Below are 21445 nucleotides of genomic sequence, written 5' to 3' on the forward strand. Positions count from 1 at the left end.
GGTGGCACTGAGTGTCTGCTTGGCGTTGGTCCCGGCACTGCCAGGCAGGATGCCCCGGGGAGAGCTGCATTCTCCTGCACAGCTCTACAAGTGATGGGCAGTGGTACCTCGGCTGCCCCTCCAGATTGTTCTCTGTTGCTTCTATTTGGTCAATGAGCAATTTTGGGAAAAGGACTTTTTCTTGTTTAATATCTTTATGACACATGGCAGAAAAAAAAAAAAGGCCCAAATATCTGCTGGGAAAGCCAACTGCTGTAATGCAAATAATAGACAGTCACGTGCAGTTAATCGATTTTCTCTTTTGTGTTGTTTTTCACACAGAGCAATGAGGCAAGAGAGAAGTTTTTAAAAACAGAAAAATGTGATTGCGAAAACATCATTATTGGCAGGAGGACTCAGTGGATTCAGGTAATAATGTGACACCGCTTTTTATTATGCTTTAAAAACCGTCTGGGTTTCAGGCTGACAGGGGCCCTTTGTCAGGGACTGAGGAGGAGAGGAAGGTGACAAGGTATAACAAGACCCAGTGGCTGGCTGTGAAATTAATTCAGACCAGGTGAGAGGGTGTGAGTGTTCCCACAGCATGGGTGATTGCTGAATAGGACAACATTGCTGGAGCTGTGGTAGCTTCCTTCCTTATGTCAGGCTGTTGATTCTGAGGCTGTTCTTGGGGTTTTTTTAATAGGTTTTTTTTACCCTAAGAGATTCTCTAATTCAACCTCTTACAGCTGTGTCGATGCAGGCGGGGAAGCTTCATGCCTGTTTTATGAAAGAAGGTCAAATGATTAGCTGTCCCTTCAGACTGCACAACTCTGAATCTGTGACTATTCCCTTGAATTCCCCCTTTTAAAAGATTTCTGGATCAGTTATCATTATCTGCTAAAAGACCCAGACCTAGACCTTTACTGCTTTAGAGGACTACAGCTAGTTGTTTTCCGTGTGTGAATGAAGACAATTTCTTGTTGCATGGCTGTATGAAACCTAATGTGTGATGTTTAAGCATGCTGCTAATATGTTTGCCACAATCTTACCTTCAAATAATGGACTTTAACGTATTTAGATCCTATTTTACAGGAAATGTATGTTGCTAGCTAAAATGCATCTCTTATGTTTTTAATCATTTTAATTATTTCCCTCACTGAGGGGGAGTGGAAGATGAAGGGGGGGAGTTTACAGTGCTAATTGCACTCCACATTCGTAATTGGGGCCAGATCCTACCCTCAAACTTCTTAGGCAATCCCAGTGAAGTCATCAGGCTTTTCACAGGCATATGGGTTTTCCCCATGTCTATTTGATTCCAGGATAAGGGCCTACAGAGCGCTTTTTCGTGCACTGATTTCTCACACGTATGAGGAGATGGAAAAAACATGCATCTTTTTCAACATAGCCTCTTGGTTTCCAGCACCGATTGGAGAGGATCTGCAGTATTTTATGGAGAAGGAGATCAGCAGAGCTGGTTGCCTTAGACTGAGCTGTTTTTAACTGGCGAGTCCTTTGCATTTTCTTTGTTAGGTGCTAGGTGGGAAAAACACAGTTGTGGCTTTGCATTGCTATAGTCATGACCGAGAAGGGCCTTTAAATAGCATGTGAATGGGTGTGGATTTGGTATTTCCTAGAGCCAGCTTCTATTTAGTATTAAATTGCATACTCCGGGAAGATAGTTGCTGTATCAACATTGGTATAATGACACATTATTAAAAAATCAATATCCAGTCATAGAAACAAGTCCTGGTGTAAGCAGTTGGGTGCTTACAGCTGCGATTTGTATGTATTTGCAAATGTAATGGGCTTTTTTTTTCTTGTAGCACTGGTAACTTGGATAAACACTGTATGTGTGACTCATTGCAGAGTATAAACTTATTTTAAAGGAGCAAGTGTGGGATTTGCTGAATATTCTATTGCTTGCATCCCTGAATACTTGCATTAGGTCATGATTAATCTTAAATTGGCCAACCTGAGAGGAAAATTACTGCTGATCTCCCATAGGTGACTTCAGAAACAAACAGAAGGATGGAAGTGCTTTAAAAACATAAATAGTAGTTAGAATTCATAAAATCATAAAGCAAACATATGGTACAAGGTCTTCTAAAAAAATAACACTTGAAAGCTTTTTTTTATAGTTTCAGGAAGAGCTTGATTAGTTATCACAGGAAAAGTAAATATTTTCATTCCTTTTTCTTCAGTTCTCATTCCATTCCTCTTTCTTTTTCTCTTTTTCCCCCCCCCCCTTTTTTTTTTTAACCTTTTTTTTCCCCAGACTCTTCTTAATTTGGTGGGATGGAGGAACCAACACCCAATGTGCCTAGAAAGCCCTGTTTGGGGGCAGCAGATAACACTGCTAATTGTCCTCCTGTTGTTAGGTTCATTCTTGAAGTCCTTCTGCAGTGTCGGCATGGAGTTGATGTAATCCAAACTGAACGCTCCCTGCGTGTGTGTGTGCGTGAGCGAGATGCGGTGGGCACCGCCCCGGTTCCTGGACTGCTCAAGAACACGCTTATTTTTTAACATGTTACCCCAAGCATCGGTGACGAGGGACGCGATCCCTCTGCGTGCGTGAGCGTGCGCAGGGGTGCGAGCTCACGGGGGTGACACGACGCAGCATCCCTGCTCTGCTGCCATGCCCTCGGTGGGGCGGCCATGGTCCCCAGCGTCGCGGTGGGGAGGAGAGGCCGCCGCGGAAAGGGGGCGAAGGAGGAGACAGGGAGCGGAGGAGTGGGGGGCCGGGCAGGGAGGGGGAGCCGGGGAGGAAGACATGGCTCCAGAGGGAAATACTCTGTGCTTTGCAGTTGCTTGTGTGGATAGAAACCAGATGGTGCGCTGGAACACCCGCTTGCTCGGGCGGCGGCGGAGCCAAACATATGGTTAATGGTTAGGAGAAAGAGCTTTGCGAGCCAGGGCTTTGCTGACTGCCTCGCATTACAGATTGTTGCAGTGTGTCATTACATTGCCAAACTAAGTGCTTAATACCCGCTGCGGGCGCTGGGCAGGCATTTGCAGGGAGGATGCTGAGGCTCCCCGGGCAGGGCGGGAGGCTGACATCACGTGCGTCCCCCCGCCACACCCCCCCACACCCCCTTTCCCCACTGGAAACGCCGTAAATCTCCCCTTTTACAAGCTCAAAACCTACAACAGGCAGTTTTCCTGTTCTGCGCATCTTTAATCTGTTTATTTCCAACAGCATATGGTTGGTTTTGCCCTTTTTTGTGCCTTTTTTTTGCCTTTTTTTTTTTTTTTTTTTTTGGTCCCTGAGCAGCCAAGTTCACCTAGGCTGCAGCACCATGCTTACATGCCTGGCATCTGAAGTTCCTGCTCTGGGATCTTTGGGCAACACCAGGCCCATGTTATCTAAGGAACTGCTGAGCTCATTCATCTCCTTTTCACGGCCCGCTTCCTTTTATTTTTAGCCAAATCCGTCAGGCCTGACAGGCGGGTAATTTGAGCCAGAGAAAGGGCAAAGCTCCAGGTCCTTTCCACAAAGCAATTCTTCTCCTCCCTCCTGGGAAGGCTCCAAACTTGGCCTGCTCCAGGCAGATGGATTTGTTGAGTCATGTGAGATCATTTACACAAAAACACAGTGAGGCAGTGAAAAAGAAAAAAAAAAAAAAAAAGAAAGAAAAAAGAAGAAAAGGTGGGGGGGAAGGGGTGGGAGAGCGTGCGCTGCCGGGGCTGCTGCGAGCGAGCGTAGGAAATGTGCTGCGAGGCAGCTAGACAGAGGAATGCAGCAGATTCATTCTTGTATAAGGTAATGTCTCGTTTACAGTACAGGGTGGAGCCAGCACGGAGGAGAAATCACTCGAAAACAGATTACTCATTTAAAACAAAAATTCTCCTTAAAATAAATAACAATAATAATAAAAAAAGAAAACCAACAACCCAACCAACAAGCAAGCCGCGCGCACGGGCGTGCAACAAAGGCGGCGTTGTTGACAGCACCGGATTACAGTAGCGGTAAACTCCGGGCTGGGAGGTTGCTGGAAAATGAGTTTGCTCCGTGATGCAACCGGAGTTTGCTTTGTCTGGCCGCCAGCGCGAGCGGGGCGGTGGAGACGGGGAGCCCGGCGGCAGCCTGTGCACTCCGCTCCGTCCAGGGATGGTTTCAGGCGGTGGGGAGGGATGGAGGGAGCGATGCGGGACTCCAAGTGGGAAGGCTGCGCTGGGGCATCGTTAACAGTGAAAATGGAGGGGGGGGGATGTGCATGGAGGGGGCAGGGGAGAGCCTCTTGTTTTGGTTTTGAACTGGTTATGGCATGATCTTTGTTACATCGGGGAGTAAATTGCATTTACTCAGTTGAATGTTGATTTTGTTACCATTTGCAACCTAAGCTAACCCCGGCGTGTTGGTTTTGGTTTTTTTAAGTGGGTGGTAAGAGAGAACATCAAACTTGGGGCTTTTTAGATCTTGATGCATCCCGGAGAATTAGGTTGGGTTAATTTATGCAGCGTTCTAACGAGATGCATTCAGACCTTTAAATAGGCATGGACTGTATTTAAATATTGTTAATAGAACTTCTGGTTTCTCCAGTTTTCTTAGCAAGGTAATATCTGAATATTAGTGTTTTGTCACAATGATGATTAAAAATCAGAGTAGGAGCAGAAACTGGAACTGGAAATTGGTGGAAAACGTGTGAAAGCAGACAACTCCAATGCAAAGCTTATCATTAAATTCTCAGCTGCAGTTAAGGAACTCATGGGAGTGTGTAAACGTGGGTTTGTGTTTTAACTTGACCCTTTCCCCCACTGAGCAGCATCTTCTACAGACTCCACGGCCATGTCCATTGAGGTGCTTTCCTCTGGGGAGGGGAAGGTTTGTCTGGAGCCTGCCTCCCTCTGCTTGACCTTGTCTTTCCTTTTTTCTCCTCCCGCTTCTTTTTTACAGTTTTGTCTGAAAGGCGGCTGGCTTTCCCAGCCCACTTGCCCTGCCGGGCTGTGCCGCTAAGCACGTTCGGCATGGGGAGAGCCTTCACTTCTCGTGCTTAAGAGTTTTCTCACTTGGCGGAAACCTTTTGTCTTCTGTGTCTCTTGATCGGGCCGCCTCGTTAATTATGTTGAAGGAGCACTTGGCAGCACCCTGAGTCCCGGCTGGGGTCCCGGACTGCACAAACCTGCAACAGGATCCCTGCCCCTCAGCTTACAGCTGATGTCTGGGGTGAGGATCAGCAGGGGGATAAGAGTATAAGGATGAGAAGCATGGCCAGGCTTGGGACCCAGACTGTGCAATAAGCTGTGGCCGTAGCATGGCAGCTTTTAACGAGGAATGGCTGTAGATTGCTCTGAGATCCCCAGAAAGGTTCCAGGGAAGGACAGCGTTGTTATTTATTCTGTTTGCATAGTTACTGTTACTTTCTTTCCCCTCTTCCCCAAAATACCTAATTATCCTACATTTTCTGTTGCTGTGAGCAACATTTCCTGTAGTTACCCAGAGCTGCAATTCCAGTTAAATTCTCACTTTATAAAGCTAATCTCCCAGCAGTGGCTGTGGGATTTTCAAAAGAAAAGATGTTTGTGAGGAGCCAAAGTTTTTAAGATTTTTGTCTTAGTGGACAATTCTGCATAACTCCACGGTTAACTGTTCATGTTCATTATCGGTTGAGGGCTCAATAGCTTCATCTCTATTTATGGCACTTAGAAGACTTGTAGTTTTTTTAATTCCCCTGCAGAGTGCCCCACTCCCCAATACCTCCTTTTTCCAATCCGAAGATGCTGCGTGTGTTGCATTTTGCATCTCTACGTTGGACAACCAGCCCGACTAGACAGGTTTTGGGAACTATTCATGACCTGACTATCGGGAAAATCAGCCTTACTCTTCCTTCCCCCTCTTTCACAGTCGCTCAACTTCCTCCCTTTCTTCTACAAGTGTGTTGTCTATAAGATGCTATCAGCCCTGTAATTTTTTTATCTCGCTTCTCCTATCATTTCCATTCTTCTGCTCCTAGTGTCTCTTCCTCTATCTCACAATTAGACCAGAAATTTCTCTGCTGCTGGCATCTTCTGCCTTCGCACGTACTGTGGCGCTGCCTCCTTTGGGATCTGAGGAAGGATGAGTGTGGAGTTGGTACGTGTTGCATCATGTCCCATGCTTGGCTTCAGTTTGCACAGGTAAAGGGCATCGTCTACAGCAATTTTTCTTTCATTGTCTCCTTAAGCAACCAACTCTCTCTCCACCTAGGTTGGAGGATGAGCAGGAGCTCCTCAATGCCTCCCTCACCAAGCACTGGGGACCTCCTGCTGAAGTTGCTCTTTCCAAAGCAATGCAACTCGTAGCTGGGGCTTGCTTGCTTTCCTCCAGGCTTGAAAGCGCTGAGTTTCCTTCCAAAGACCTTATTCTGTGCCGTAGCTGTATAACTTTCCTCGATCTGAAGTTGTGCCAAGGAGAGATGCTCTGGGAGCGAGGTAACCCTCTACTTTTGAGCTCAAATTATCCCGCTTGACAGGATCGGATAGCAATTCCCTGCCGCAGAAAACTTGGGCAAACTTTATAATTCTCTGCAGAGGGGTCAGCGGGTTGAGAGGTGAAACCCAAGATGAGTGGGGCAGTGACCTCCCTGTATTGCAAACATTCATTTATGGAACTTATGAAATAACCTCAAAATAAATAAATCTCTAGCCTGACAACTTCCTCCTTACAGAACATCATAAATGTTATGGTGTAGTGGTGGCAATTTCCTCTTCTTCATGTATGCATCTACAGGGCATCCCAGGGGAGAGGCAACAGTTGTTCTAAACAGATTAATCTAAATTTCCGTGGAGCTTTTTAAGGCATTAAATCTATGTAAATTTTTCTCATCCAGCAATGAACTGGTGCAGTGGTGAAGCCCAGGACTATTTGTAATGTATTCGGAAACCTAGCCATTTTCTGGTTGCGGCCAAATCCCATTAACTGTGATTTCCCTGCTTCCTTCTTCCTCCTGTCGAGCCTTCTGGATAGCGGCTTCTCTTAACAGCTTGTTTGGAGAATCTGCTCTGAAAATCTCCCAGCCGCTCCACTCCTCTCAAAGCAAGGGAAACTCTGGGAGCAGCTTATCACCTGCTCATCGGCTGACTTCCATTTCTGCTAGAAAGTCTCTGTCGGCCATAGACCAAACAGGCTTAAATCTCTTTCCTTTCTATTCAGTCGAGCTCAGCAGAGGTAGAAGTCCTTTTGGAGATTAAACTTTGCCTGTTGGTTTAGTGAGACATCAATCCAGACAGCACAGCGTGTATAAAATTGGTTTCTTTAATTCCCTTGGAGCATCCTTAGGGATCCTTGAGAGTTGTCTGAGAGGTTCTAGTGAGGATGTGCGAGCATCCTCTGGCACTGCCCTTGCAGTAGCAAGTTTTTCAAGTTTGTGTTAAAAAATATCAAGTTGTTTTAAGGCTCTGTTCATTCCATTAGCTTTTCACTGATAGCTCCTGTAGCGTTACTAACTGCTAACGCAATCCTTCGGTTTTTTTGCCTTGATTCTGTTCTAAATTAAATTAGTGTCGGCAAAAGCCGCTTCTGGTCACATGCTGCAAAAAAAAATCTTTTTTACCTGATTGCAGCCTTTGTGCAATTAATGGGAACTTACTGTTGCTCCTTGATAAATTCATTCATGTTTAATAGATATTTGTGGGCCATATTTGGCTTTAAGTGGATGTATCACAGCTCTTGAGGCATTTTAGTGGCTAAATAGCTGGGATTAGACACTCCAGTTACTCATGACAGTTGTTTTCCTGTGTCGGTACCGAACTGTGTGTGTTACGCAAATATTTTTAGTTATAGCCTTGCCAGATTTGTTTAAAGAAAGATGTCCTCATTTTTCAGAGATGTTTATCTGTGAGTGAGTGGAATTACATGAATGTTTTCTTCTCAGTTGATTAAATTCTAAATGCTAAGATGAAAGGCCCACTATTACTTACAAAAGTAGGACTTGCTTTTGCATGAGTAGAGCAATTTATCTTCTGTATCCGCTTCTCTAATTGCAGTCTGTAAAGACCCTAAAGACTCCTGCTATTCAATGATTTTCCTTACTGCAACCAGTGAAAAATCAGATTTAAAATGCATTTAACTGATGCTCAGTTCCACATTTAATACCTCTTGATTACTATGGCCACAGCATAAATAAATACATTTGATAGCTTACTTGATCATGTAAATGTGGAATGTCTTTCTTCTTCATCAGAATACACCTTTTATCAAAGATATCTGCTGTCATAGGGCCCCAAGCTGTTGATTAGGTAAAAGGGAATGCCATATATGGGAAAATAAACCAGCACTTACAAGGTAGATTCTTACTAGAAAATAATGAAATTTCTTTTAGCAACTTCAGCTTGTTGTTTTCTATTTGAATACTTCATCAAAATTAATAATAAAATGCCAAAAAATAAAGTTGTCATGCCTTCTGGGAGCATGGCATAAATAATTAACATGGGATATCTGTCTACTCGGGTTTGGGTTGATTGCTTATTGGTTTCCACATCGTACCATGACTGGATTCAAAGCCCCTGTGGTGGGCTTGGACTGTGCCGGACTAGCTCAGACTTGTTGCTGCCCTTCTCGATGCTGTTCACTGTGATTAACGGTATCTGGATGGATGGCAGAACCCAGATGGTTATGACAAAATAATTGTCTTCTCCTTGGACGCGCCACTTGGGCACAAGCATCAGTGGAGCCCCTTCTGCAGCCGGTGGCGTCGGAGGCAGCGGGACCACCTGCTGCTCCTGGGGAAGACACCTTGCACAGGTAGCACTGCCCTGCCGAGGGTGTGTGTGGCACAGCCAGACTCGCTCAGCTGTGCTTTTTGAGAGCGAGAGGTTAAAAGGACAAGGGTAAACCACGGTCTGAAGCAGACTCTTGCATCTGGCGGGTCTGTTCTTGGGTGACGCTCATTTGGTTACGCAGCTCAAGTGCAGCGAGAGTTTCGCCCCTGCCCACGGGCTGACAGTCACACGCCCAATGGGAAGTTATTTTTCTGCTGGGTTTTGCCCCTTGTGAGTGTTGTCATCGGAAATAACAGGAAATAAAGGGACGGAGGTTTATGGGGCATCATGGCCTGTTCACAGTTTAAAATAAATCTTCTGTGATTAATTCTCTGTGGGGCAAAGGGGAAGAGGAGTTCATGCCCTAAACTCTGGAGAATTTTTAGTATTTAATGCTAATTTTAACCCTGAAGCATCAGTGAGTTAAGTAGAGCTCAAAGTGCTGCATTTAGCCTTCATCGGGAAACGCTGGGTAGCATCGCTGGAGGAGTTGTGACAGCAGGGAGTTCCCACACGCGCACAGTGGTACTTCCAGAAGAACTAAAGGTTGGTATTTCCAAAGAGCAGTGGAGACACATGCGAGTTGGTGAGACATGTTTTGATTTTCAGTACAGTAGGTGGCAGGAGAGACAAAGCGACAGCTTGGCTGAGGTAGCTGCTTGTCCACGTGCAGCAGTAACAAATGAAGGCTGCACCACGTCTACACCCAAAACCCTGGAACAAAAGTGACGTCGTATTGCCAGGTGCTTTTGTGAGGTCTGTCATCTGACGTGATAAACACGAAGACCTAAGAAGATGGGAACGTTAGACACGTGTATTGCAATGCCGGTGTTAAATGCCACATTACACACTATCTTGTGTTTTTACGATGTCTTCTGGTTGGCATCAAGGACTAAAAGTTTCATGGCAGGCTAAGCAAGGCCCACTTAGGGCTGCTCATCCTCTTTCTCTCCCCACAGTGTCCTTGGCCAGGACTTCCCCCATGCCCTCTTGCACCTGTGTTGGTGTTTATGAAGCTGGACCATGAGCTGCTTCATGGGGTGAATCCAGCCAACAACTAACTAAAGACGTGGTTGGATTTTGTGCAGCTCAGCAGAACCATCTCACCTCGTGCTCGTGAAACTAGGCTTGAGGCAAAGGAGCAAGATAGAAAAAAGGGACTGAGGGCTTCAGGCTACAGTAGAGCTGCACCCTTGATCTACCACCCCTGTCAAACAGGATGGAAGAGGTACTTCTTTAATGGATAGTGAAGTAGATGCTGGAGACTTTCTAAGCCAACGTCTGATATTCTTGGACTTCTGATCTGCAATTGGATAAAGTAAACTTAAAAGCCTGAAAAACATGTCCTTTCTAAGCATATGAGAGTCTTTCCTAATGGAGAGGCAAACTGAAGAAGTGAAATTAGTGGTGTTTTCCCTTCTGTCTCTTAGACATATGTCTCCTTTTTAAAGGTGAAAGGGAATTTCCTCATCCCACTTCAGTTAAGATGAACAGATTGTTAGCTTTCTTATCTATGGGAGATTTGGCCTCCTATTGCATGCAAGGACAAAATCTGCTCTGGTGCATGTGTAACTTGAGCAACGTCAATGAGGTTGTGTTTGTAAAACAGAGAAGGTGATTTGGCTCAGGTTTTGTAACTGGAGAAGGGAAGCACTTTTGTCCATTGATTTATAGGGAATTAGTGTATGGCTAAAATAGGCTCAGCCATTTGCTGTGCTTTTTTTCCAAGGATTGTTCTCTGAAGGACTTTTGGTCACAATGGAAACAGCTTCATTGTGTAGGCCTGCAAGAGGGCATTGAGTTTTCCTTAGAGCCAAAAAGCAGACAGTATTTGATTCATACTTGTCAGGGGAACCTTTACGAACCAGCTTCCAGTGATGACTTTAGTCCTCCTTTTATCTGTACTTGGACATAAATTTTGAATTCTGGCATATCAAAGCATGCAGTTGTATGATAGCCTAAATTCTGCGTATTCATCTGATGTGAAGCCCTGCTGAGCAACTCCGCTTCATTATTTATGTTCTGTTTCTGTGCCCACTGGTTTCGTAAGATTTTTGTCAGCATTTTTTCAACACATTAATGTTGTTTTTGTCGTTGAAGATGACTGAGAATTGAACTGGTGTTGAAGTTGTAAAACTGTCGGTGTGATGTAGTGGCAAGGACAAGACATCTGTTTAGCTTCTTGTTCGGTTCTCTTTGCTGGAGAGCCTGACTGCCCCATAGATAGAACCTGAGCACTTCTGGGCATCTCAGAGAGGATGAAATATCACCCTTGTACTGATGAGAAATGGAGGCAGAAACAGTGATTTATTGAAGGTCATGGAGGAAATCTGAAAGGTTGGGATCTAGGTCTCTTCCACCCCACCCCAGGAAGCTGAATCCCGTAATTTCTAGTATGATGAAGTTTACTTCCTCTCCCCTGAGAAACATGAGACTCTTCCCATTGGAAAAATAGCTGTTCTTATCACAGGAGGCACGGGCACACATTTACAAATTTGGAACCAAGTTTAAGACTCATTGCCACGAAAAACAGGCACATCTAGAGGGTAGCTAGCTATAGCTGCAGCATGGAATATTAAAAGGGGAAATCATCTGAGGGGCACAAGCAACAGTTAGTAGCTGCTCTGTTGTTGCTTTACATATGACTTGGAGAGTTCAGTAGCCGGACCAGAGGAGAGGGACCTGGGCATACACTGAGTTTGAGCAGCTTTTGGGCTGCTCCATCCTTGCATCAATGGGCTGCATGGTCAGGTCCTTTCTCATAGAAAAGCCATTTGTAAAGAATGGGACCTTTTTGGCCAAATTTTCCTTAAATAGGCTGGTATCTTGCAGATACTGGTATGTTGATATAAATTGTATGGCTGCAAATAGTTAAGTGTTTCTGTAACCAGGTTTAACTGTGGAGTGCTCTGCTTGGTGAAGAGGATCAGGAAGGAGTTCCTATTATTTTAAAGCAGTAGCTGTCTGAGGCTAATTATGAAAAACATGCCAAGTTGAAATACTCACTTTTTAAAATGAATTTCCATAAGCAGCTCATAGACAGGTTTAAGCTGTGCTGGGAGAAGTCCGACTGCACTTTAATGTAGATACCTGGATTGGTGATTAGGAAAAGGTTGTTAAACAACTGGAACTTAAATACCGGTGAAGCTTCACTGTAGCAATTTCCCCAAAGGCACCCTGGTAATTCTGCTAAATAGAGAGTTTAATAGACTTTAATAATGTGTACTTTGGAGACCCTATACACAAAGGAATAATGCATAAACCATTCGTTACAGTAAACTGCTACCTTTGCATCTAACAAGGAATCTGTCAAAACAAAACTGGCCCATTGTGTGTGGCAACACATCGTTGGGTGTTAACAGACAGAAGTCATTATCGCCACCTTACCCGTCACTTCACCTGTTGTGATCAAAGGTGCAGCCCGTATCGTTTTACCTAACAGTGAATGAATTATCTGAGGTAGACATTAGTTTAGTTTCTGAGAAGTCCTTTGCTGGCAGGAGGGCTGCGGTTGTTCACAGGGCTTTGTTTTCCTTTAATGTGCCCCTTTGGTGCCAGGAGAAGAGATACCTGGCAGAAAAACTGCATTTTAAAAACAAACAAACAAAAAAGAATAACAAAAAAGCAACCTTAGCAAGCAGCCCTAAGCGAGTTTAGCGTTGGATTTTGATTTGATTTCGCTGTGCTGCTGCTGAGGGCCCTGTTGGAGAACAGGCGGGAAGGAGGAAGGAGCAGATGCTTTTGGTAGAACAGTAGGGCATTTATCTCTTTTAATGAGGTAACATCATTAGTGCTGACAAAGTGCTGCAAATCAATACGTGTAATGGACTGCTGCTGTCTTTCAGTAGTGCACAGGCTGTTGTACTTCTGAGCATTTGAATCTGCTGAATCACAGGTCAGGCTTTATCTCCTGTCTGATGCTGGGTTCCTTTGGTTTTTTTAACCATTTTGGTTTTCCCCCTCCCTAATCTTTGCCTTCGATCTCCGGGAACTGGAGCACACCTCCAGGATATGTGTTGGGGCAGGCAGAAGTGTGCGGATTTTACGAGCATGGGAGCGCATTGAAATACCGCATAGGTCTATTGTGCTGCAAGGACCTTCTCTTTAATTGGAAAGAGTGAGGTTGCTAATGTCTATTTGAGCCTGATTCCTTCTGCCTAAAATGGCTGCAGGTTTTGTTTTGGGTGTTTTGGTTTTTGTTTTTTTCCCCTTGCCCTCTGCCTGCTTCCTTCAGAGCGGTGGTGTAATGTCAGCCACACTAATCATGTCAGCCGGTGGCACTGATGACCCTCACATTCAGCAACAAAGAGCAGCAGGAGAGAGTGAGGTGGCTGCGGCACTGGACAAGGAGCAGCAGCGGGTGGGGGGAAATCCTGCGGGTCAAAGCGTTTCTCTGTACAAAATCCATCCGTGTAAAAAATCATATGCACGGTTGTATGCAAGGTGACCAAGGGAAGAAGCGGGATGGATGTCAGTGGAGATCTGTGCTTTATCCCTCACTTTTCAGATGGTAAACATGACAGCACATGACTATAGTAGCATGAAAATAACAAAAACCCCAGTGAAATTAATGTAAATTTGAAAAAGCCTGGAGGTTATAGCAATGTCTCTGTTAAAAATTACTTAATTCCCCCAGAACTCCCATCAAAACCATGTCATCCTCCACCACAAACAGGTAACATAACTTAAACATTTGAGATATGCTGTCTGTTTATCAGAGGGCCCCGGAGTGACATTTGGGTGTCCGTGCTGATTCCAGGAAAAGAGCCTGTCGGTAAAGAAGATTCATCTGAATAGATCATGCACGTCAGAAAAAAAGTGGTTCCTCTTTCTTTTTTTATCTGCATGCCCCTCCCATCCTGGGCTTCCCAACACCTGCTTGTGGTGAAAGAATATAAACAGAATTGCAAGAGTCTTCAGCATTAACTGTTGCCTGACAGCTCCAGCTAAGCACTGCAAGGTCACCTGTTTTTTCCTCTTTATTTTTGTTACTTGTTCCCTGCCACACATCTAGCGAGCCTCTGCAGCATCCCCACGTGGTACCATCCCTGGTGGAAGACCTCCACATGTTTTTGCCCTGTCATGATCTGAAAGTCAGTCATGTTCGCCAGAGTTGATATGAATCCAGAGTTGGGGTCTGTCATTGCCCACCCCTCTCATGTTACCCTCAGACCAAGGAGGAGGACATGACCGAAAGCCAAATAAGGTCACAGTTGGAGGGGCCACATATTAGCATGTACCAGTATTATCCAGTAGTAACGCTGCTGATTGTTGGTTTGGGTCAAGACTAGGTAAGGCTCTTTTAATACTTGTTACTTTTGTTAAATTTAATTGGTGTTCCCGCTGGAGAAATCAGAGGAGTATGCTTCAGTGACACCCAGGGTACAGTCAGCATTCCTCACTGCTGAAATGAAAGCATCATTCCTGCAAAGCAGAAATCTCACTAGTGGTTTGTTACCTGCTCGTGTTCTCGACCGTCTTGAACCAACAGAAGGTAATGGCCAACAGATGTAGAAAAGGCATCGTCTTGGGAAAGCTCTGAAGACCTTTTTTTTTTCATTTTCTCCCCATACTCCCCCAGAACATCCCTTTCATAAATCAATGTTTCTACATCACATACCAAAGCTCTTCTGTGCTATCGTATTCCAACAGTGAAACCAAAGTTCACTTACCTCCCTTGCAAGGTTGGGATTACAAAAACCTTCCACGCATCTCGCCCTCCTCTCTCTCTGCAGGCACTTCAGTCTAATAAATAAATACTTGGCCAAGTTTTACTGCCCTTTACCCGTTAACTAAAAACAAATGCCTTCTGCTTTGTTGAAGGCAAGTCATGCCTACTTCTGTTGCTCCAGCCAGCAGAGTTTCTCAACCAGCTTGGCCTCCGAGGGACTGATTCCTTTTTAGTGACTCTGAAACAGTTACCAAATCTTTCTGTGATCAACATATGAAAAGAAAATAACACAGTCGTGGGCTGTAAGGAGAGGAAATAGCTGGTCATACTGTTTCCCAAGACTACAGATGACCCACCTTTGCTCTACTTTCCTCAGTAAAACTGGGGCGAAAGTGTTGTGATGGAGGGCAAAGGGACAGGGGATGGAAGGGTTTGAGAAAAAAAGAGCTGTTAATATTACAGGCTCCTGTATTAAGGTTACCTACTTTTTTTTTTCTCGTGGATAGTGTATTCAAAATATTTTAGCACTGCATCTGAGGTTGGCACAACTTCTCAAGAGGAGAAAATGCAGGGCTGCTCATTAGTATTGTTTCAGAGCAGGCTTAGAGGTGATCCTGCTGCAGGCTCGGCTGCTCATAAGGCTTGGTGGCTATCTCATAGCAAATACAGGACAAAGCATTGATGGAGAAGGGCTGCTAGCATGAGATCGCAGCACTGGTGGGCCAAATTGTGGCCCACCCTGACTTTCCTGGGTGGTCGCCTGGCTTGTATGCAGCACATGGAAATAGACCTTCTGGAATGTGAAACCGTGCCTTCTGCATTTCTCCCACAAGTATTTTATAGTTTTGACTGGCATACGCAAAGGAAATGGAGAATAATAGAAGAAAAAACTTATATAACCCTTCAGCTGTGCTTCCTTTCCATACTAAGGTTTTGCATTTAGAGTAAAAAGACCAGTCTGTTTTATTGTGAAAGTCTTTTTTTAAAGTTTAGTGACGAGTTTTTTGGTAAATGAGTGAAGGAATATTTCCCCCCCCCCCTTAAACTCATCTCCAGTCTAGATAGTGGATACTTCTGTGTGTCTTCACGCAGAGAAACTGAACTAGTGGGGTTTAGTGATTGGGTAATCTGATTCTTAACAATTCAAAAGATCCCTTTGTACAAGATAGATTTATTTGATTCCTGGTTTTACAGAAATAGGTTGTGAACAGATCTTGAGTGTTTGGGGATTTTTTTTTTTTTGTTCTTTTCTTATTAGTAATGATGTTATAAAGCAGTAAGTATCTAGGCTTTTGTAAGTCTCATATACGAGTGCTGTACACAGGACGAGGAGAGAAGAACGTATGACCAGCATCTCTCTTTCCTTGTTCTCTAGATGTGGCTGCCATCTACTCACTAGCTCTGTGATCGTGGCTCTTAACGTTTGGTGTAAGATAGAAGCAGCATGTCTTTTCAGTCCCTTCACAGAAAGAAAAAACAGGTCTTTGCCAGCAGGACTCCTTTCTCCCTCAGGTTCAGCTGTGCAGCCTGGGAAAGGCAGCCCGCACACGTAACGGGTTGTCCTTTCAGAGCATGTTGAGGATCCAGCTTTGGTCCAACCGTGAATCAACCACTTGAGGCTGAGGATCCTTTGCGCTGCTGGAGAAGTTACCACCCGAAAACAGTAGGCTCTTTGCCTGGGAAACGGGAACTTGAAATGACACAAACATTTGGAAGGGGCATTGAAGCAGTAATGGTATGTACGTTAACAGCAGTAAAATTGCGCAAGAGCATGGGGGGTGAATGGGCATGTGCAAGTGAAAAAAAAAATGCTTGCTTTTTCCCCACCTCTGCCCTTGGAGGTAGCCCCATCCTCTGGGGACATAGTCCCAGTTTTGTGAAGGATGCCTGAGGGCTCAAGTCATGTAGCTTCTGAGCTTTGTAAATCTGGGGATAAGTGTTTTGTTGTTTGCAAGGTGCCTTGCAGTCCTCCGCTGGGAATGTGTAAAAAGTATACATGTAAAAAGTGCCTCTGCCTTTGCAGTGGCTTTCAAATTAAGTATCTTTTGTTTCCTTAACACGACAGCTCCCTAGCCTGCTTTGTCAGCAGCTCACTGAGATGCTTCCCAGTGGCTTATAGCTCTTGGTTTCATCTGGCAAAAGCGATCTATAATCCAGGGTTGTACAGGTACGGGAGCCCTTCAGAGGCTTGTGGAAAAGGAGCGATGCATTTGGCTTGATACTTAGAGAAGGTGAATATTCTGATGGTTTCCCACTGTGTCGCGCTATTCAGTTTTGAAAATTGCGGCTTGCATTTATTCTCTCAGTAGAATGAGGCACTCCTCTCGGGCTCCTGGAGGAGACCAAGAAGTGTACACTTAATTGCTTTGTGAATGATGGGAAGTCTTGGAATGCAATCTAGCCATTGCTCATTAACTAGCTGAACCTATTAAACCTGGACAGCAAGCAGGACTGAGTCGGCTGCCCTTGATTGCAGGCAGCTAATGGAGCTGTGGGAGCAAGCTGTGACTGCAGAGCGGAATTGGCAGTAGACTCCCATCAACCTTCTCTGTTTTGAACTCGCCCTACACTCCATTTAGACTTCTGGCTTGGAGACAGATGATTTCAGAGCAGTGAGGAGGGGGGGAAGGTGGAGGGTGGAAAGTATTGTCTTCCCAGCTATGTTAGCTTTGATCTGAAGTTAAAAGCGAACCAGAATTCGAATGGCATCGGTAATTCAACATTTAAGCCTGCAGAAGCAGAGAGATTTGTCATCTGGCGGTGGCCAGCTTTGATTATTGATTGGGTCTCACGGAGATGGTTCCGCTACACAATGCTAAAACAAAAGAAAATGCCCAAATAATGTGACTTAGCATCTCCTCAGTGTTTTTTAGCTCTGAGGGAACCAGCTGCTCTTACAAAGCACACATATAGGTGGTTTGGTACTCACAAAATATATCCTGTCTTGCAAAAGAGCATGGTAGCACTTTCTTGGATCTTCATGCCACACTAGCAGCACAGAAGAAAACAAAATTTACTAAATGTTAACTGGATAATTGAGGGTTTGTTGTGGGTTGCTTGGAGGTTTTTTAGTAGCTTGAAGAAATATGAACAGAATTGGGATTTGCCCAGGAAATTTGAAGCGTTTAACCTTTTAAATGCACGAGGGCCTCAACTGGAGATGGATACAGCCCTGGATATGTAGCATTTACCTCCAGAGCACTCTTGGCATTGCGCCGGAGCATTGTTTCAGAGCAGTTTGTGCTGCTTGCTAAATGGCCAGCATCCCATCCTTCAGCACTCGCATGCGTCTCATCCAGTTGCACTTTGTGTCCAACCTTATTTACCTTGTGGGTTTTGCCAGGATCACAGCTTGGTGGTGTGGCTTCGGGCCCAGTCAGACCGTCTGTCAAGGAGAAGGGGAGGAGAAGTAGTGGTTTTAGCATGTTGCCTGAAGAAGGGCATGTCCAAATGTGCTTTGAAATCTTTGTTCTACTTGCTTGTTCGATACTTTTAAGGTGCTGTATATTGTGGATTTTTTCTGTTGCTTTGCCTTAATTTCCCCGTTGTGGAGAAATGGTTTCATTTCTAGTCTGGATTCGTACACTTGTTTGTGCTGCTGGCAGATCCTATCAACACCCACTTTTCTATGATATTTAAACTTTAAAAGATAAAATAAAAATCTTTGGTGTCATAGAACAGTGACTTGCTTGTAAAATGCTTCCATATACCAGAGATGCTATTTAAAAATATTGTAGGAGTCTAGTAATACATTAGCATTTTATGCATTTCACTCTGAGCAGTCCCAAAGTACTTAAACTGTAGCGCACGCATGCAACCCTGCTGGGATGCAGTCCCTAGGACAGAGGCTGTAAACCAGCCCTGCGTTTGCTGAGGGTACAGGGAGCGATGGATGCGAGCAGCTTGAAACAAAGCAGCCAGAATAAATCGCCTTCTGGAGGAAAATGCTATGAAAATTATCACTCTTGATATAGGACAGCCAGGGGTTCAGCTCGGGATGCTGACGGAGTTGCTCACCCCGGGATCGCTAAGCTGTGTGTGGACCTGCACTGGGACGCCCCACAGCTGCGGGTACGGCCCCAGACTGGCACTCGACGCCAAATATTTGGAGGGGCGACCGCTAAACAAGTGTCCACATGGGCTCTGTGTTAATAACTTGTTGCCCATAGTAATCTTCACTGCATTAAAAGCAAATATCCCCTTCATTTGTCATCGGCTACAAATGGAGTAACCCGCTTTAGCTGTAGGCTAAGCTGGGCTGAGATGACTTGCGGTGGCCGTGCACCGGAGCAGCATACAGATGGGCAGCTGCCACCGGTTCTTTGGTGGCTGGTGATCTCTTACGCGATACCAAAGCGCTCGTGTCCCTGACATGTGCGAAGTGTGTTTCTCTGCATCGTCCTGGGTATCTTTCCACGCATTTTATGTTTGGGTCCCTTTAAAACCAACGTGTGAGTTGCTCTCAGATTAGCTATTTTATATGTATCTCAGCGGGGGGGGATGTAGAGCTTTAGTGTGAGGACAACAAAACCATTTTCAGATGATTTTGAGACACCAATTACTTCATTCTGGGAAATTCAGCCTTGCAGAGGCTAATAAAAACTAAAATTCAAGCTTTTGTAATGTTTAGCAGAATTAATACCACAGCACGTTTTCTGGTTATCATTTCAAAACCTCGGTGACATTTTATCTGAATGTTCCCATACAGGTGCAGCTGGGGGGAACAGCAACCTCACTGGTGTAGAAGAGAGCTCCATTTTCCAAAAGGAAGTACATCATGGCCAGCTAAGATGTCATAGCTCAGGGTTCAGTGAGCTGGCAGCAGCCTCCGAGTCTGGTGTTTCTAACCAAGTAGCATAGCAGCCTGTGCTCCTTTTTCACTCTTTAAAGAAAATGAAGTGATTAATTGTTTCAGTTTTAAAATATATCATGTCTAAAAGAAAAAAAAGAGAACTATTTTATTTTCATTTGACGTGACTCTGTTAGGCAGAAGAAGCCTTCCAATACATTGAGTTGGGAAGTAATTAGTCTTGGGAGTGTGAGATGGGTTATAATCTTAATGTCATTTTACCATTACTAAAATAGTCTAATTTTGTCCTTTTCTAATCCATGCAAATCCCATTGATTTAACAGTGTTGTACAGATGAAAATAAGAAATGCGGCTGGCCTATATTTTAGGATCTCCTTGCCTAGTGTAAAAGATTAGAGAGCACATCGTCTGATGAAGCAGCCATCCTTCCTATATGCTGGAGTACTGCTACCAAATGCTGGCACAAGGCAGAGCATCACGTGCAGCTGTTGCTGTTTTGGAGCTAGCAGGTGAAGCTCAAAACCTTTCATTTCTCTAGATTCAGCAGAATATGTGTATGTGCAGTTTGTCAGTATGTTTATAGCAAAATAGGCTAAGAGCAGAAAACATTTCTAGAGATGGTGAAACCTACTTTAAATGAAATGAGAGGCTTTAAAAGCTTACGCAGATCTTGAAAAATACAAAGGGCTGGACTGAACGTTGCCATTTCAGTCAAATTTAGAACCTCCGCCTACTTAAACGGGAACACATTTAGGTCAGTGCTTTGTGCTTTGCAAAATCATCTCCCTAATCTCCTTCAGAGCATTTCTGACTATGATTTAGGTGAAGGGGGGAGGGAAGTGCTTCCAGGCTGAGACTTGTAGCTAAGTTGTCATACGGAGTTAATCTGTTGAAAGACTGAAGTGGTGTAGATAGATAGGTGCTGAATTCTGAAACCTATTTACTGGCAAGCATACTTGCATGCAGGTACTCATTATTTGGAAGCATTCAGCCAAGGTATCCAGAAACTTTGGGGTTTTAAACCATTTGCCTAAACCACGGAAGCAAATTATAGTTACCTGGGCTGATCTCACTTTGCTTGTGTGTTTCAGCAAGATTCAGAGAGGTTGTGTCAGATGATCTCTTCTATACGCAGTTTCTTGCATTTGTCAAGTAAGTGGAGCAGAAATACCGTTTCTTCCTTTCTCTACCCCCTTTTTCATTTGATGAAATGGGAAATATTGAAGCTACTGGAAACCTTAATGTGACATTTCTTGATGCAATGTTGCTGTCTCCTAGCTTTGGGTCCTGTAAGCAAGTTGCAAACATCAAAAACTCCTGTATTGCTGGTCTTCTTTAGTGCTGTTGTTTTATGAAGTTGGTAAGGAATAAGTAATCAGGCTAATATATTAGGCTAATATATATTTTAAAACACATAATGAAAAGTACTTCTTTGGCAGATGATACTAGTGGCGAAGCTGTTGGTATAGCTGTCCATTACTATAAAGGATCCTGAGTTTGAGTCTGCTGTCAGAGGACTTGGGATGATCGGAGATGGGGGTGGGATTTAGGATACCTTTAACCAGCATCCTGTGAACAGAGGCTCCCACAAGACTGTAGCTGGTGCAGTTGTGATTGCACTGTGAACGTGGGTGTCACATAAGTGAGACTGAGCCTCCTGGGAATGAACGTTGGCACTCTGTCTTCCATGAAACCCCCATGTGCTCACCCACATCGTTATGTACGGTTGTCGCCCACCTGCTAATGAAGAATGAAACAAAAATATTCTGCAAGAAAGTCCTCCCTTGGTGTTCATCCCCTAAGTATTTCTTCTGCCTGCTCAGCAGGCACTAAAATGGAAGGCAAGAGAGTTACAGCAGTGGAGGAGTTAAACTAAGGAGGAGGTGACCCTGTGTTCTCTCTGGGCTTCCCAAGTATCTCAAGTACTTGCTTTTAGGAACAGGGATTGGGGCCCATTCCTCTTTGGGCTGATGCTTCAGTTCTTGCCTTTCCATGTCTGCACTTACTGCTTTTCCACAAGCAGTAAGATCAAAAGCTGAAAACAAACCTGATCTTGATGGAGCATTGTGGCAGCAGCCCGGCTTATCTGGAAGTACAGATAATATTAAAACGTGCTCCATGAAAGAGGGCTAACAGTCAAGAGGTAGGAACGAAACTGCAGCACAGTCACCACAGATTTGTTGTCTAGCCATTATGAGGCCAAGCAAAGAAAGTTAAGTGTCACAAAATTAAAATTCATAATCAAA

The 21445-nt window shown here is 44.5% G+C and overlaps 1 protein-coding gene across 1 annotated transcript in view; it reads left to right on the top strand.

Annotated features, from left to right (window-relative positions):
- Positions 1–325: 325 nt before the first annotated feature.
- Positions 326–21445, top strand: part of BACH2 (BTB and CNC homology 1, basic leucine zipper transcription factor 2) — a 148795-nt gene continuing 127675 nt past the window's right edge. Inside the window, exon 1 of the mRNA XM_010565678.1 lies at positions 326–408. The gene's annotated coding sequence lies outside the window, so the exon portion shown is untranslated. The remainder of the gene's footprint in view (positions 409–21445) is intronic.

This window comes from Haliaeetus leucocephalus, unplaced genomic scaffold, assembly GCF_000737465.1.
Source record: "Haliaeetus leucocephalus isolate CR32 unplaced genomic scaffold, Haliaeetus_leucocephalus-4.0 Scaffold195, whole genome shotgun sequence".
Taxonomy (NCBI): Eukaryota; Metazoa; Chordata; class Aves; order Accipitriformes; family Accipitridae; genus Haliaeetus; species Haliaeetus leucocephalus.